The sequence below is a fragment of the Triticum dicoccoides genome, chromosome 6B (assembly GCF_002162155.2).
Source record: "Triticum dicoccoides isolate Atlit2015 ecotype Zavitan chromosome 6B, WEW_v2.0, whole genome shotgun sequence".
Taxonomy (NCBI): Eukaryota; Viridiplantae; Streptophyta; class Magnoliopsida; order Poales; family Poaceae; genus Triticum; species Triticum dicoccoides.
This window is the reverse complement of record NC_041391.1, coordinates 516,589,321-516,601,910: the sequence shown is the minus strand read 5'-3', so window position 1 is coordinate 516,601,910 and position 12,590 is coordinate 516,589,321.

The following is a 12,590-nucleotide window of genomic DNA, read 5'->3' as shown; positions in this document are numbered from 1 at the left end:
GGTGGAATCTATTTACGATCGCTATACCTGCTTTATCTATCTGTTCGTAGCCTGCCCCTGGATAGAGTATGTCAAATAATCCTATTTATCTCTGCTTAATGCATTCATTGTAAACATACGCTTAAACGTATTATTCATCAATGGGAGATCATATATAGTGTCAGCTTATTATTCCTATTTGAGCATTTTTTCTTACAAATGTCTATTTGATATTGCATCCGTACACCTTGGTATATTCAGTTTGCTTGGGGCTTCTTATGGCGCCCCATAATACAGCAAGACAAGTCCAAACACTTTCAACAGTGCGGCTCCCCGAACTTATAGCATTATATGCATCAGCTCTGAATCATGTCTTGGGTCTATAGTTGGGATAGCCCGGCTCCCTTGTTTTGGTGCCTTACGTTCCGTTATATCGGCTAAGGTAGCACAGGGAGAACTACTGTGATTATGCCCCGGTTCTTCCGGACGAGCACCTCAGTAGAGAAAGCCGAAAACTGATCGACATGATGTGGCGAGAGCTGGTCGCTATTCGAGAGGTCTTAAAATCCTTAAAGATTTTTCCGCTTTAGTTGATAATTCGGCTTCATCCGATTTAGGCGTATATAGCGCCCCAATTCGGTCTTCCAGATTCTAGGGGCTTCACCGTAATTTAAAATTGTAGACTTCTATGGCTAAGTGAAGGTTATAAGGCCGCATAGTCTGATTGCCTTGTTCGCTGCGCCGGACACCTCCTTAAGGGACCAAACATTTGGATAAAGAGTGTCCGGGTTTTCCATGAACACCCCAGTACTAGTTACATGGGGGCGGAAGCCGATGACTGGCCTACTTTCAGAATTTTATAAACAGCCGCACATAAGGTAATATTTTAAATAACAAAAGTGCTACATAGCGCAAGTAACTTCGTCTTTAAATTACAAACATGACAGAAGTGAATTCATTCTAAAATTATGTCATTGGTACATTCATCGGCCACGAGGTGAGCGCCCTTCATAATGCCATCATAATACTTCTGCAGATAGTGATGCGCCTTGCCCTCCGATGGCCCGTCCTTCACCAGCTTCTCCGCATCCAGCTTGCCCCAATGCACCTTCGCACGGGCAAAGGCCCGACGGGCACTCTCAATGCAAATGGATCGCTTGACAACTTCCAGTCGCGGATAGGCATTCACCATCCGCTTGATCAGGCCGAAGTAGCTGGGGGGGCAGGGGCTCATGAGGCCACATCCGGACAATGAAATCCTTCATAGCCACTTCGGCCGCCCTGTGGAGTTCGACCAACTGCTTCAATTGGTCACTCAGAGGCGTTGGATGTTCGGCCCCAGCATACTGGGACCAGAACAGCTTCTCTGTTGAGCTCCCCTCCTGAGCACGATAGAACTCTGCGACATCTGATACGCTGCATGGCAGATCTGCGAATGCCCTTGGAGAGCTCCGGACTCAGGTAAGTAAAAGAAATGCCTCCTCCACATGTTTGCTTTGCATAAAGAATTTCTCACCCGCCGTTATCTTTTTGGCCTCCTGGATTTCCTGCTGTGCCTTCTCGGCTTCGTCCTTGGCGTCTTTTATACTCGCAAGGGCCTTCGCAAGCTCGGCCTCTTTCTCCTTAAGCTCATGCTCCACGGACTCGAACTTTTTGCCGAGCTCCTGGAGCTCTTCTTGTACCTCGCCCACTCGGGCTTCTTGCTTCTCGCGCTCCTTGCATTCCAAGGCCGCCTTGTGTTCGGCCTCGGACATCGCTTTTTTCAGAGACGCCACTTCGGTGGTGGCCTCTGTTAAAAAATCACGACGCTTCGTTGTTAGAATAACCAATTTTATCTATCCTTCATTATATGAGAGCGGGGAATCACTCACCTTTGTTATTTTTGAGCTGCCTCCTCGTGAGGTCGAGCTCTCCCTGCGCCTGCTCTAGGTCCTGTTTTAGTCCGGCTATCTCGGCCGTACGGACCGCAGCGGCAAGCAGCACATCCTGCTTATTCACATTCAAACTTATTGTTAGACTCCCGCGGATTATAATTGACCCTCCGTTTGGTTTTTCCTTCCGAACACCAAACAGAGTATCAGGGGCTACTACCTATCGGGTGGTAATCTCACACATTTTTATTACTTACCTCAAAGCCTATCAGGAGGCTGGTGCAGGCTTCGGTTAGTCCGCTCTTGGCGGACGAAACCTTCTGAATCACCGCACTCATAAGAGTACGTTGCTCTTCATCCATGGAAGCGCCCTGAAGCGCTTCCAGAAAACAATCCGGTGCCTCGGGCGTAGCAGAAGTCCTCGGCACAGACGGTTCACCCTCCTTAACGAGGGGTTGTCCGCCTGAGTCCAGAGCCACGGGAGGTCCCGGAATAGTGTTCGGCTGAGAGCCCAGCTTACTACGGCTCTCATCAACACGATCCGCGGGGATCTTGAACCCCGCGTGTCCGACATTTGGAATGCCGCCTTGGGGCGCCTCCAGATCCACCTCCCCCCGCTCTGGGAGCCTTTGGGAAACACCTCCGTGTCATCCGCAGGCTGAGGAGTAGTGGCCGTCGAAAGTGAGTTCATTGCCGAATCACTCAAGGACCCATCCGAAGACGACACCTCGGGATGGACCCTGGCCAGACTGCATACAAGTTCGGCGTTATAACAAAACTATGAAGCAAAATTATGATGGAGTGCGGATTACGATCGCTCTAAGGGCTTCTTCCTGGGCAGCCACCCCTCCTCGCTATCGGAAGCGGTGGCGGAGTAGTCCGGAAGGGACGCCTTTCCCTTCTTGGACATCCCAGCCTCCCCTTCCGGGGCGGCCATCCTCTTTTTCTCCCCCCCAATAGGGGAGGTGGAGTTTCTTCTTGTTTCCCCCCGCCTCCGCGGGAGGAATCTGCCTCGTCATCATCGGACGACGAGGGTATGACGGCCTTGCGCCGGGGAACTCTCCTGGCCCCCTGGTCTGCCCTTCGAGGCTCCTCGTCCTTTCCGGATGGGGCTGCCTCCTCTTCTTCTTCTTACCCTTCGGGGGAGGAGTGTGCCTCGCCGTCTTTGGACGAGGCTTCTGGCGCAACCTTACGTCGGAGACCCTTTCGGATCCCCGGGGCCTTCTTATCGTCCTTCTTCTCTGGCCCCTTGTAGGGCGCCGGGACCAGGATCTCCGCCAGGAGAGCATTAGCTGGGCTTTCTAGCAGTGGATCCGAACAGTCAATCTGCTCCACTGTCTCCACATAATCCTGAACAAATATGCATAATTACTTAAGGCTCCCCCATGAATATATTGGGAAGAACCGAATCCGGTGGCAGCCTAAGAACTCACCTGACTAGAAGGCCGCGCGGCGTGGAGCCCACGGTCCTCGGATATGTGAGGAGGTACTTCGGAGGCCTTGAGCAACGCCTTCCATGCGTTTTTGTGCTTCATGCCGTAGAGCCTCTGAAGCGTCTGGTGTTCGGCCGGGACGAACTCTCACAGATTGAATGCCCTCCTTTGGCATGGTAGAATCCGGCAAACGAGCATGACCTGGATCATGTTGACAAGCTTGATGTTCTTGTCCTTCATGCCCTTGATGCAGTTTTGGAGTCCGGTCAGCTCTGTAGATTCGCCCCATAACAGGCCCTTCTGTTCCTAGGAGGTGAGCTGCATGGGGGTTCCAGATTGGAACTCGGAAGCCACCACCCAGTTGGCGTCGCGCGGCTCGGTGATGTAGAACCACCCTGACTGCCACCCCTTCACGGTTTCCGCAAAGGAGCCGTCAAGCTAGGTGACGTTAGGCATCTTGCCCACCATGGCTCCTCCGCACTCCGCTTGTTGGCCGTTCATGATCTTTGGCTTCACGCAGAAGATTTCCAACCACAAGCCGAAATGAGGCTTGATTCGGAGGAAGGCCTCTCATACGACGATGAACGCCGAGATGTTGAGGACGAAGTTCGGGGCTAGATCATGGAAATCTAGCCCGTAGTAGAACATGAGCCCGCGGACGAAGGGGTGAAGTGGAAACCCCAGTCCACGGATGAAGTGGGCGAGAAACACGACCGTCTTGTGGGGTCCTGGAGTTGGAATGACCTACCCGTCGTCTGGTAGCCGGTGCACTATGTATGCGGCCAAGTATCCGGCCGCCCGAAGATTCGCGATATTCTTCTCCTTCACGGTGGAAGCCCACTTGCCTCCTGCTTCGGACATGTCTAGCTATGCGGAGAATATTTGGACTAGGGCGCTGGAGCTCGGGGAGGTAAGGATGAGCGAAGGAGGAAGAGGGCGTGGGTGAAAATGAAGGTCCTTTATCCCTTTATAGAGGCCACGAAAGTGGTGCGCCTCCCCACTAGCCTGTTGAGAATCGCTTACTTCCCAAGTGCCATGATTGATAGCACGGTGGGATTACCCATGCCCGTATTGATGAGAATCCCGTGATAAGGGGACACGATCTCTGCTTTGACAAGACGTGTCAAGGAAACCGCCTCGCAATATGCGATGTGGCCGGCTGCGGGAAAATGGTTCGAATAATGACCTGACCGTAATGACATATCACGGCATCCAAAAAGTTGTCAGCTGAAGTATCATTCTCTCTACGGTGGTATGTGAAGATCGTTTTGCAGATCCGGACATGGTCTACGTGTTCGATAATAACCTTGGAGTATTCAGAAGGAGGAACCCGCCTTGCAATGCCAAAGACAAGACTACGCGCCGGACTCATCGTCATTGAAGCCTGGTTCAGGGGCTACTGAGGGAGTCCTGGATTTGGGAGTATCCAGACAGCCGGACTATGTACATCCTCCGGACTATTGAAGCGTGAAGATACAAGACTCAAGACTCCGGCTCGTGTCCGGATGGGACTCTCCTTTGCGTGGAAGACAAGCTTGGCGATCCGGATATTATATTTCCTTCCTTGTAACCGACTCCATGTAAACCCTAGCCCTCTCCTGTGTCTATATAAACCAGAGAGGATGGTCCTTAGAAGGCCGATCGCAATTACAATCTTACCATCATAGGCTAGCTCCTAGGGTTTAGCCTCTACGATCTCGTGCTAGATCTGCTCTTGTACTACTCATATCTTCAATATTAATCAAGCAAGAAGTAGGCTTTTACCTCCATCAAGAGGGCCCGAACCTGGGTAAACATTGTGTCCCTTGCTTCCTGTTACCATCAGCTTAAGACGCACAGATCGGGACCCCCTACCCGAGATCCACCAGTTTTGACACCGACAGTGCATGCTATAAATCATATGAACGATGGAACCAATATCACACTGCATATACTAAAAGTGTCTCGTCATATTGATTGAAGCGGGATACAGAAAAAAGTAGTTTTATATAAGGACATGCTTAATAGACAGATGTACTATGTACTAAAAATTGGAAGGCATGCCACATTAATAGGTGTAATATAAACTAAGCAGAATAGCACATGCAATTTAACCATATTGGAAGAATTACAATGTAGACACCATATGCAACAGGCAACCACATATCATGCTGCCAAGTTAGAGCAAGCACCTGCGATGGTGGTGTAGGGGAAATGCAGTCATCAACTATAGAGCTACATTCACTATCTTCATCTAGCCTTGTTGTTTCTTGAGAATCATGTGCGGAGGCTGACATTGCATTCTTTAAAAGAGCATCTTTTCTCACAATAATCCGCGAGCTTGACTGTCTCATCATACGTGATTGATGAGGGATACACAAGAACATTAGTTTGATGTAAGACCATGGTTAATAGACAGATGTACTAGTATGTACCAAAAACAGGAAGTCATGTCATATTCAAAGGTATTATGTGTAAGCTAACCAGATAAAATTTAACCAAATTGGAAGCAATACAAGCTAGACATCCGGTTGGAGTGGTGAGCATGATCATCGAGGACCTGAGAGCCTAGTGGGAGGCGGGCTACTTCGCCACCATCGTGGCTTTTTAGTTGGCTTCCAGGCGATGCATGTCTGTGCTGGGCTTGTCACTGGCTCGGCCAATGCCCTGACTAGCTATTTGTCTTCTGGTACTCCCGGGATGGTGGTTCATGTAAAAAATATCTTTCTTTATCTTAATAAAGACCGACTTCGGCCTTTCGAATACAAGCTAGAAACCATATGCAACATGCAACCACATATGACACCACGAAGTTAAAGCAAGCACCTGGGATGGTGGTTCATGGCGAGCGAGATCATCAACTCTAGACCTACGTTTACCGTTTCCATCTCTTGACACTGCACCCTTTATGCCAACAAAACGTGTCTTGCCTAAGCCTGAAGAAAGCTGGAGCTGCTTCTCTCTTTTATTTCGTGCTTCTATCAACTAGTTGACAGAGGCTGAAATACCCATGCACAAAAAACAATAGTGAGAGTATGGGTGAAGTGTCTGTAGAACTAGTGCACTGTAAAAGTAGCAGATAGCAAGTGGCTGAAAAATAAATGACAAGAGACATATGATAGCTCTACAACATTGCATGGAAAACAAATTAGATTCTACTCCATATGATTTTTAATATATGAGCATAGGGATGGCTGGGAAATGCAGGTTCTCCTCCAGCACACCACCACATGTGGTCCTACAAAAATAATAGTTGACTGAAAATAAATAGGCAAGTCGATTTTTTATGAACCATCCGATCTACAAGGAATGAGCAGATGGCCTTTGTCTACCTCCTGCTAGTCATTGTTGACGACCTTTCTCGAACCGCTAGCGACCACCGCCCCAAACACTTGCCTCCGCCGCCCCGCCCTCCCCTTGACCTCACAGCTCCAGATCGGGCGCCAACGGCTCCTAGGCCTCACACACCCCTAAGATAAACACTGAGTCACTGCTTCGCCGGCGTAATAGGCGGACTAGCGCATGTTATGCCGGGGAATGCTTCCTTGAATTGGGAATCAACTGTCCAGGAATTGAAATCCAGGGGGCGATGGACCTCTAGCTAAGGTGAATTAGTATATGGGGAGAAACCTTGTGCATCGCGAGTTACTAGGAACATCTATTATTAGGAGGAAGGTGTAGGAAGAAGCGGGCAACTAGTGTCTTCTGTGGGATGTATACCGTGCAAGCAGACACGTAAGATTTGCACGAATAAGGGAAGAGGAGTACCATTTCTGGTTGCTAGTGCTGTGTCCTCCTAATATCGTGCCGATTTTCTTCTTTTTACCGGGGAACCGATCCTTTGGAGGAGGGTGGAGTCTTGGATGAACCCATGGCCAAATTGTTGACTGTGTCACGGCGGCCGTCTTGGCGGAGGGGAAGTAGATCCGAGGCGGTGAAGGAAGGCGTAGCGGGAAAAACTCCGGTGCGGTGGACGGTGGTGACATTGGAGCGGCAGCGGTGAAGCGCATGATGACGTGGTTAAACTGGCTCGGGTATGGCGCACGTCGATGTCCTGGAGGCTGCTCGGCCTCGGCTTCAACTACCAGCCATGGAGGGCATTGCGGTTGCGGTTGTGGTGGACGACGATGTCGGGGTATCGGCTCCAGCGTGATTGAGTACGGCAGCGGTTGATGGGTGGGATGGGGTGGCGGATGGAGGACGTCGGGGTTTCGCGGCTCGTGGAGAGGTAGTTTTGGCACCCACAGAGTACGTATGGGGAATCAGACAGGGGTGGGGGGTGATACGTCCATTTTGCATCATGCTTTTATATCAATATTTATTGCAATATGGGTTGTTACTACACATTATGTCACAATACTTATGCCTTTTCTCTCTTATTTTACAAGGTTTACAGGAAGAGGGAGAATGCCGGCAGCTAGAATTCTGAGCTGGAAAAGGAGGAAATTTTAGAGTCCCATTCTGCATAACTCCAAAACTCCTAAAACTCCATGAAAGTCAATTTTGGAATATATTAAAAATATTGGGCAAATAAAGAACCAGAGGCGGGCCACCCACTGTCCACGAGGGTGGAGGGCGCGCCCTACACCCCTGGGCGCGCCCCTGCCTCGTGGGCCAGCTAGCTGGCCCCCGATGCCAGTCTTCTGCTATATGGTGTCTTTTGCTCTAGAAAAAAAATCATAAGGAAGCTTTCGGGACGAAGCGCCGCTGTCTCGAGGCGGAACCTTGGCGGAACCAATCTAGGGCTCTAGCGGAGCTATTCTCCCGGGGAAACATCCCCACAGGAGGGGGAAATCATCATCATAACCATCACCCTCGATCCTCTCATCGAGAGGGGGTCAATCTTCATGAACATCTTCACCATCACCATCGATCCTCTCATTGAGAGGGGGTCAATCTCCATCAACATCTTCACCAGCACCATCTCCTGTCAAACCCTAGTTCATCTCTTGTATCTGATCTTTGTCTCAAAACCTCGGATTGGTACCTGTGGGTTGCTAGTAGTGTTGATTACTCCTTGTAGTTGATGCTAGTTGGTTTATTCGGTGGAAGATCATATGTTCAGATCCTTTATGCATATTAACACCCCTCTGATTATGAATGTGAATATGATTTTTGAGTAGTTACATTTGTTCCTGAGGACATGGGAGAAGTCTTGTTATAAGTAGTCATGTGAATTTGGTATTCGTTCGATATTTTGATGAGATGTATGTTGTCTCTCCTCTAGTGGTGTTATGTGAACGTCGACTACATGACACTTCACCATTTTTTGGGCCTTGGGGAAGGCATTGGGAAGTAATAAGTAGATGATCGGTTGCTAGAGTGATAGAAGCTTAAAACCTAGTATATGCGTTGCTTCGTAAGGGGCTGATTAGGATCCATATGTTTCATGCTATGGTTAGGTTTACCTTAATTATTATTTCGTAGTTGTGGATGCTTGCGAGAGGGGTTAATCATAAGTGGGATGCTTGTCCAAGGAAGGGAAGTACCCTAGCATGGGTCCACCCACATATCAAATTGTCCAAGTAACGAACGCGAATCATATGAGCATGCTGAAAACTAGCTTGACGATAATTCCCATGTGTCCTCGGGAGCGCTTTTCTTTATATAAGAGTTTGTCCAGGCTTGTCCTTTGCTACAAAAAGTATTGGGCCACCTTGCTGCACCATTTTTACTTTTTTTACTTGTTACCCGTTAAAAATTACCTTATCACAAAATTATGTTTTACCGATAATTTCAGTGCTTGCAGAGAATACCTTACTGTAAACCACTTATCATTTCCTTCTACTCCTCGTTGGGTTCAAAACTCTTACTTATCGAAAGGACTACAATAGATCCCCTATACTTTTGGGTCATTAAGACTCTTTTTTGGCACCGTTTTCGGGGAGTGATGCGCCTTTGGTAGGTGGAATTTGGTAAGGAAACATTTATATAGTGTGCTGAAATTTACTGTCACTTGTTACCATGGAAAATAATCCTTTGAGGGGCCTGTCTGTGTTCTGGGAATGGGGGTCCCCAGACTTGCCTGCCTACGGCCTGCAGCGTGGCTCAAGCGGTGGCCCAGTGCGTCCCATCTTCATCGACTCAAGATCAAGACCTTCGTGAGGGTCTATGCCTCGCGGGGCGGACGACAGGAGGCTTCCTCAGGAGCAGCCTCACCAGGAAAGCTCGCGAGGAGGTGGAGAGATCAAGGCAAGGGTACCTCGCGAGGTTCTCGTGACGCAAGCCAAGATGATCAAGACCATGCGGGCGCCAGGCGGGCGCCGGCCTGCGCAGTGTCCTTGTTTCCTCTTTGGTGCAAAGGGGGCAAGCACAGACCAAGGCATCAGGCAAAGGTTGCCATTCCAGTGCAACATGACCAAGACCACCAGAGCGGCAGGATGGAGGTCACCATGGAGCCCAAGACGGCGTCATCGCCAGTGCCTTTGGCAGTCAAAGACCAACTTTAGTCAGGATAAGTTGTACTAGATGTTCCCCTTCAAAATGGTCGTTGTTGGCGCCCTTCCCACTCAATATTTGGGAAGACGACCAGGGCCTCTATATATAGGGATAGCCACCACAGTAGAGAGCAACTAGAATCTCATCTTGAGCAGGCAGCTGGGATCAAACCCTTCTCAAGCGGAACACCACACCACCACAAGAACACCCCTCACGAGGCTGTTCTTCCCTTGTACTGTTCCTCATCGGCCTAGAGGCAATCCACACACCACACACTGGATTAGGGTATTACACCAAAATGGTGGCCTGAACCAGTAACAACCTCGTGTCCCTTGTGTTGTTCATCGTGTAGTCTAGATTCTCAGCAAGGCGTTGGGACGTGAGTTCGTAGAGAAAGGATCTCCGCGCGCACCCCAGAGTTCGAACCTAAGGGTTTTGCCAGAACCCCACATCCGACATTTGGCGCGCCAGGTAGTGGTCTGCCAGAATCTTCCTTCCACCGACCTGCGCTCTACCGCTTCGTCGTCCCCATGTCCGGCAATCTGACGGCCAACACCGACCGCTAGGCGGCATGGCCCGCCCACACCGCGCCGCCTGCCCAAGGCGACCTCAACCTCGTGCCTTAGGTAGCTCGCGCTCCGTAGGGCGCTGCGGGGCGCGGGCGACGCGGCCAAGCGCAGCCTGCCCTCACCCCTCGGCAGGTACGATCAGCGGCAAGGGCCTCAAACCACACCGGGGCCGCAGTGCCGTACACCCGATGGGAGCAGCCGAACACGAAGACCGCGCTCATGGTGGCTCGAGAACTGCTGCGGTGCAGGCTGCAGGAAAGCGGCTACGATGTGCTGTTGGAGCACGTGGCCGAGCCCCTGGACTCCGCCGCCTCAGGATCACCTCCGTTCTGCGTCCAACTACCACCCTAGGCCCCGGGCGGGTCATATGGTGGGCCCAGCCATGCCCGCACGACCCCGGGCGCACCTCAAGGCCTCATCAATGGCAGCCTAGTCGCTAGTGCCGGGCGGTAGGTCACACCAACACCGCTCCTGGTAAGCGAGGGGGTATGCACCACTGCCTACGGCCCGGGTGGACCGTCACACTACCACCTCCAAGACGGCGCTTTGAGCCGGAACACATGGCGCGTGGGGCAGTACAGCGAGGCCCTCGGGGCGGCGCCCCCGGAGGCTTACGTGCCCCTCATGGTGGGTCAAGAGTGTGCACTGGAAGAAGACCATGGCTTGTTCCTCGGGCCGAGATGGGGGGGAGATGCCAAAAGCTGAGCCCTTTCAAGAACCGCAAGGTAGCCACGACAACCGCGCCAGCGGCAGCGGCTATCGGGTACCGCTAATTCCTCAGGAGCAAGCTTATGCTAACCATGGGTCGCACGAGGTACAGGTCGCCACAGCAGATTGCTGCCCCAACACTGCAGCCTACTACCCCTTAGGAGGAGGGCACTGGGGGCTGCAGGAGAGGGGCCGGGAGCCGGGCTCACCCCCGTAGCGCTTGGAGCAAGGCGTTCTCAGGAGGTAGGCCTTCTGCTGGGGAGGTGCCCCAGGGCCTACCCCCGGCAGAGGACCCGTGGTCGTCGGGGGAACCGCTGGCGATCGCTCTACCCCATTGGCGTCGTCCTTGGTTTCTTGTCGCCATCGATGGCGGTAGATTGTGGTGCAAGGCGGGGCCCTCGTCTAGCGATATGAAGCAAGGCCGGTACCTGTGAAGAAGGCCCAGTGCCTGTGAAGCTCGCTGCCTGTGACACTCTCACGTAATAATGAGTTGGGGCTGTACACGCCCCGGAGTCTCCGGAGAGCCGCCCTCGGGCCTCAGGGGCTCCCGCCCACGCCTAGAGGCAGCACTTAGCTCCACGCTGGTGAGAAGACGTCGAAGACTAGACTAGGTGCCGGACGCGGCCTTTGCCTTTTGCCTTTTCCTCTATTGTCGACTTTCTCTGCTTCGAATTTAAGTTGAACTTGAGCTTGAGATTTGCGTGTGTTCGGGGAGGGGAGTTTTGTCTCGTTTAAGCAGTTTCTTGTGTTCTGGTTTCGGCCCTACATCCCAAGTTAGCGTCAGCTGCCTTCCCCTAGCGAGCCCCTCGCGAGCCGGGCCAGGCTAAGCACGCGAGCACTCTGGACCATGGCCGCCACTCACTCTCAGGAGGCCCCCAACGCGAGGCCAACGGATTCCCCCAGATCGCGCGCGAGGCGTCACAAGCTTGCCCGAAACTAGTCCGAGCCAAAGGTAAACCAGGTCAACTAACTCGCCACGGGGTTAGTGGTCTAGCATAAGCACACGCATGGTATTACAACTGCAAGCATGCTAGATACAATCCTTTTACACGAGGGGCTTCCCCTCCCAAAATGCTCTTACGACTTTCAGGGCCGCTCCCAAGCTTCTGCTGTGCAGGGTAAATAGCAGAGGGGGCACAAGATTAATCGGACATGTCGCTCACTGCGTCCTCTAGGACACCTCCGGAGGTGTCGCTGGCTTCACCGTCACTGTCGCTGCCGTCACCATCACCCTTATCCGCGCCATGCTCGCCGCCATTCAGCACGTCGCCCTCATCTGCAGCCACGACCACGCCATCATCATCAGAAGCAAAGGCCCCGACGAGGGCATCCACGTTGTCCTCTACCCACTGCGCCAGATTGTCTCGGATGGCTATGGGCACCGGCGCAATGGCTGCATCGAAATTGAAGTGGGGATCTCTATCCTGAAGATGGCTGAAGACACGGGAGAATGCACGCCCAAGCAGGACTCGGCTCCTCTCGTCAACAAGCCGGCAGGCCCTGTCAGAGCGATTCTCCAGCTGCGTCACCACATCAGTGAAAAACCGGAGATTGCCGGCATAGTTGGTCACGTGGGGCTCCTCAGCAGCCGCCTCATAGATGTGGCCCAGGGC